This window comes from Gorilla gorilla, chromosome 18, assembly GCF_029281585.2.
Source record: "Gorilla gorilla gorilla isolate KB3781 chromosome 18, NHGRI_mGorGor1-v2.1_pri, whole genome shotgun sequence".
NCBI lineage: Eukaryota > Metazoa > Chordata > Mammalia > Primates > Hominidae > Gorilla > Gorilla gorilla.
In genome coordinates, this window is record NC_073242.2 from 85684090 (window position 1) to 85690000 (window position 5911).

At 47.1% G+C, this 5911-nt stretch overlaps 1 long non-coding RNA gene across 1 annotated transcript in view; it reads right to left on the reverse strand.

Moving 5' to 3' along the window:
- Positions 1-421: 421 nt before the first annotated feature.
- Positions 422-5911, reverse strand: part of LOC129527381 (uncharacterized) — a 12398-nt gene continuing 6908 nt past the window's right edge. The window contains exon 3 of the long non-coding RNA XR_008672321.2: positions 422-600. This is a non-coding gene — a long non-coding RNA (uncharacterized lncRNA). The remainder of the gene's footprint in view (positions 601-5911) is intronic.

The following is a 5911-nucleotide window of genomic DNA, read 5'->3' on the forward strand; positions in this document are numbered from 1 at the left end:
TTCGCTGTGGAGTTCCTTACCGGGGCTCCCAGAGTGAAATAGGGGCCCAGAAAAGCAGAATTTTGTGTGTGTGTGTGTGTGCATATATTTGGGTTGGGGAGAGAGGCTTTCTTAGAACTACTCTAACACAGTAGTTCTTCCATTTATAATCATCTTCCTTTTAAAGATGACACACTGTGTTTAGAAAGGTGATGTGCCTTGTTGAGAGCATTGGGGCTGAACTCCAAATATATGTGACTCCATATCAAGTTGCCTTATCCCTCCACTATAAACATGAAACCTTAGTATCATCTGCCATTCCTTGAACACTTGGTGTGTTAAACATCAGACCTTTATTTTCTCAATTCTCACCATAACTTCATGAGTAGACCCACTTATCCCCATTTTGTAGTTGAAGTTCACAGAGACAAGGGGGCGTGTCTGAGGTTGTACAGCAAACAGAGAGAGGAGCCAGGATGAAAACCAAGTCTGAAGGTCTGCAGCCCATGATCTTCACCGTGCTGTCTCTTGCTAGGGAGTGAAGGGCTGACGAGATACGCACAGTCAGCATGGGGAAGACTGGACCATGGCTCACTCTCCGGATGTTAATGGTTGATGAAGCTGGGAGGCAGAAACACACACATTGTACCTCAGTTAGATACCATTGCACTTCTTCACACTGATTAGATGGGCACACTTTTCAAAGTCTGAATAAAGGAAGTATCGGAGGAGGTACTGGGGAAATAGGGACTCTCAGAAATTGCTAGAAGGAGCATAAATTGGCATAGGATCTTTGGAGATCAATTGCCCCATACAACCTAGCCATCCTTCTAGGGAGGAATGAACACTCATCTGCGTGACGTGAACGGGGCTATTCCTTGCAGCATTTTTGTAATAGAGGATATGTGGAAGCAAGTTAAATGTCAGTAGGGGAATGGATAAGTAAAATATGGCATATTCATACAATATGATATTATAATCAGGCATCAGCATAGATAGATCTCAAAAACGTAATGATGGGGCTGGGCATGGTGGCTCACACCTGTAATCCCAGCACTTTGTGGGGCTGAAGCGGGCGGATCACCTGAGGTCAGGCATTCGAGACAAGCCTGGCAAACATGGTGAAACCCCGTCTCTACTAAAAATACAAAAATTAACTGGGCGTGGTGGCTGGAGTCTGTAATCCCAGCTACTTGGGAGGCTGAAGTAGGAGAATTGCTGGAACCTGGGAGGTGGAGGTTGCAGCGAGCCGAGATTGCGCCACTGCACTCCAGCCTGGGCAACAGAGCGAGACTCCACCTCAAAAAAGCAAAAAACAAAAAACCATAATGATGGAAGGAAAAAACAGTTGTGGAACAATATTTATGTTATGGTACCACTTATGTACTTTTTAAAAACCTATAAAGCAATACTGTATATATGTATACACATATATAAGAAAAGAATAAAAACAAGAATGGGGAGAATACACATGAATTTTATCATTGGCTTCCTTTGGAGAGAGGGGGAGGAGTCTGGGAAGAAATATAAAAGGAACTTCAATATATTACATTCAACAAATTGAGCCCCTGCTTTGTTCCAGGTACTTTTCTGGACACTGAGTGTATAGCAGCGAGCAAAACAGACCAAAATCCCTGCACATGTGAAGCTCACATTTTGGAAAAGGAGTCAGACAATAAACAAGGAAAATATGCAAAATATGTAGTATGTTTCATGGTGATAAGTACCAAAGAGGAAAAAGAAAGCAAAATGGCATGCACGTAGTGTGGACATTTTAGATAAGGTGGCCAGAGATTACCTCACCTGAAGGAGAGGAAAAATATCTCCAGATAGCTCAAGCAGATATCTAGGGGAAGATGTTTTAGAGATGTGCAAAGGCCCTGGGGCTGAGGCATGATTGACAAGTTCAAGGACTAAGCAGGCAGAGAGGCTGGGAAGTGCCAAAGGCAGAGAGGGAACAGGGGCTGACCCGGTGGCCAAGAGCTTTTTTGTTTACTGAGTGAGATGGAAAGCTTCTAATGGATTCTGAGCAGAGCAGTGACACAATGTAACTTTTTTTTCTTTTCTTTTTCTTTTTTTTGAGACAGAGTCTTGCTCTGTTGCCCAGGCTGGAGTGCAGTGGCAGGATCTCAGCTCACCACAACTACCGCCTCCAAGATTCAAGCGATTCTCCTGCCTCAGCCTCCAGAGTAGCTGGGACTACAGGCACACGGCACCATGCCCAGCTAATTTTTGTGTTTTTAGCAGAGACGGGGTTTCACTATGTTGGCCAGGCTGGTCTCGAACTCCTGACCTCATGTTCCACCCACCTCGGCCTCCCAAAATGCTGGGATTACAGGCATGAGCCACCATGCCTGGCTGTAACTTTTATTTTAATAGAATCATTCTGAGTGTTGTGTGGCTGATTAGAGGGTTTGGAGAGAGGTAAAAAGGACAGAAAAAAGGGCAGAGGCGGGCGGGCCAGTTAGGAAACAAGTGCTGAGTCTAGGGGGGATGATGGTGGCTGGAATCAGGTGGCAGCCACGGAGGCAGACAAGACTGCGGGAGGATCTAGCAGGAGGTAAGCAGGAGCAGGAGCTCAGTTGGGGACAGGAGGAATTTGAGATGCTGTTTGACATTCACGTGGAGGTGTGGAGTAGCAGCCAGGCTATGAGACTGGAGATCGGAAGAGAGGCTGGGTTGAAAGCATAAGCTGGGGGCAACCAGCCCATAGGTGGTGTTTAGAGCCATTAGCCTGTTAATTTATTTATTTAGTTATTTATTTTTGAGATAGAGCCTTGCTCTGTCACCCAGGCTGAAGTGCAGTGGTGCAATCATAGCTCACTGCAGCCTTGAATTCCCGGGCTCAAGCAATCTTCTCACCTCAGCCTCCCAAGTAGCTATGACTACAGTCACATGCCATCACACCTGGCTTTTTTTTTTTTTTTTTTTTTTTTTTTTAGTAGAGACAACGTCTTGCTATGTTGGCCAGGCTGGTCTTGAACTCTTGAGCTCAAGTCATCCTGCCGCCATGGCCTCCCCAAGTGCTGGGATTACAGGCATGAGCCACCATGCTCAGCCCTGTTAAATTTTTATTTCTTATAATTAAAAGAGCTGAAGTAAATAGGGCAGTGTCAACATCTGTTAATTCTGGGTGGTAGATACAGTGGTGTTTGGAATACTTTTCTTTGTACTTTTTAGTATCTTTGAACTTTTTTCTAACAAAAAATTAATTAATAAACAGCTTATAAAGCCACGGAGGCTTTAATGTGCTGAACCATTCTGTCACGAGGGCTTCGGACGTAAGGCATGACTGCCAGCAACAAGTTGAGAAGTCAAATTCAAATATCCCCTGTCACCAACCTAAGCTCAGTGGCAGGGCTTGGCCCCATCTCTCTGGGCTCCTGTTTTCCTATTTGGACAACAAGGGGCTGGCTTCCGACTTATCAGGGTTCTTCTAGTGCTGATCATCTAGGAGTCAAGCTGGTGCCCCATAGGCCACTCTACCCACTCTGATTTTACCCCCACGCTCTCCTGCCTAATCCTATGTATAAGGCCAGAAATACCCCCAAGAGAGGCCTCTGTAGGTGAAGGGTCAACTTTGCCTCCAAACAAACAGAAACTGCAGCAAAGAGAATCAGAAAGGACAGTGCCCCGTGCTCTCTTGGCCCTGGGACCCAAAAGTTAAGTTGAGTGTAAAAGCTGGGAGCCCTGAGACTAAAACGCCACAGTATTTATGGCTGATGAATGCATCCTGCTCAGGACTGCAGAACCATGTGGGGATCTACGAGCCTGAAACATACAAATGGGTGGGTGGCCAAACCAAACTACCAATTTGTATTGGACACAGATTGTGATAATCATATTAATAGTAATAATGTTGGTGATAATAATATTGCGCCAGATTTTGAACTCAGTGCTTAATATATATTCTCTCATTTAACCTCCACAACAACAGTGCTGTAGGGTTGTCATTTGCACGAGCTAGATTTTGCAGATCAGGAAAGTGAGGCTCAGAAAAGTCAAGCAGCTTGAACTCCTGGGCTCAAGCAATCCTCCCGCTTCAGCCTCCCAAGGTGCTGGGATTACAGATATGAGACGCCGCATCTGGCCTGGTTTTGATATTATCACTCAGTTGGGGCCTTAAGCAACTTCACACTGTCCATCATCCAAGGAAAAAGCGATTCCTGGCCTAGGCAGAGGAGGGAGAGAGATGGCTTCAATAAGGGTGAAGGGAAATCGCTTCCTCTCTCTGGTCTCACTTGGTTAGGCCAGACCCTCTAAATCATTAATACTTGCTGGAGGGCAGCCCAAGAGGTGGAGGAGGCTGGGCCTGCCACAAGAGATGTGCCGGAACTGGGCTGGGGGTGCAAGCCCGGGAAGATGGATCCAGCTTCAAGACTCTGGGAGCAGCCACACCTGGTCATGGGTCTCCCGGACTGAGATGTCCTCCCAAACTTCTGAACCATAAACTGCTTTTACTCACCATTGGCTCCCCAGTGCCCAGCACAGTGCCTGGCCCTTGGAGGGTGATGAATGAATACATGTCCCTTACTAGGCTGTGAACTCCTTTAAGGGAGGCACCACTTGGGGATCACTACAGTATTGCCCCCTCCTCCCCTCCCCAGTGCCTGCCACAGTGACCTGCTGATGACCATGGATCCAAATCCCTTTCTCCTCATTAGAAGCTCTCAGCCCAAAATCCGTGGTTCCATGGGTCAGACTGAGGCCCAGGTGGTCCTTATGGGTGAATGATGGAGACCCCACCAAGCTGAGAACTGGGAGGAATGATCTCCACTGTTTATGGCCAGGCCGGTTTTTTGCCTTTGTGAATGGCAACAGCATATTTCAGCAGAGGTCCTCAGTAGAGCCGCATGCAGGAGATACATGCATTTGTCCACTCGTCACTCACTTAGTCATTTGTTCACTTATATATCCACTCTCTCACTCACGCCTTCAGTCATTTGATTACTCATCTGATTAATTCATCCATTCATCCAACATTGTGCAGAATGTTGAACAGGTTTAGAGATGCTTCAGGCCCAGGTTTTTTACCTGAGAGCTCCCAGATTGGGGCGAGAAAGGTAAGAGCCATGAAGACAAATAATCATACAGCAGCTTAGCAAGTAGTAAATGTCATGAGAAATGTACAGACACATCAGCCAAGGGATACAGAGAGAGAGATTTCTCCCAACTAAGAAAGGGAGTGATCAGAGGTGGCTTCCTGGAGTAGGTGTAATCAGCACCAGCTCCAGAATTTCTCCATGGGGATTGGGTGCGGATGGCAGCTTGTCAGGGAAGCTAGTAGCTGCATCCTCTACAGGGCACTTTACAAAAGACTGAAAGGTAGGCCGGGCACAGTGGCTCACGCCTGTAATCCCAGCACTTTGGAAGGCCGAGGTGGGCAGATCACTTGAGCTCAGGAGTTCAAGACCAGGCTGGGCAACATGGCAGAACCCCATCTCTAATACACAAAAAATTAGCCAGGTGTGGGGGCTTGTGCCTGTGGTTTCAGCTATTCAGAAGGCTGAGGTAGGAGGATCCTTTGAACCCGGGAGGGGGAGGTTGCAGTGAGCCGAGATCGTGCCACTGCACTCTAGCCTGGGCAACAGAATGCAACCCCAACTCAAAACAAACAAACAAACTGAAAAGTAGTCAGCTGCCCATACCAAAGAATGGGGTTATAATGGAGAATGAAGAGGTGGTCAAATCTCTCCCAAGTCCCCTCTTGCTGCTTCTGCTTTGTGTGTGGTCTAGAAGGAAAGGTCGCATGCTCTGGATGGGCACAACTCCCTGATTTTCCACCCTCTCACCCATGGGGAGGGTGCAGTCAGTAGAGGTTCTTGGTGGGAACTTCTAAATCTCAGGGCCAAGGATAGAGGCCCCTGCCTGCCCATAGTAAGGGCTTTTACAGTCAACCAGGGAGATAGGATGAGGCCCCAAGCTGAGGCAG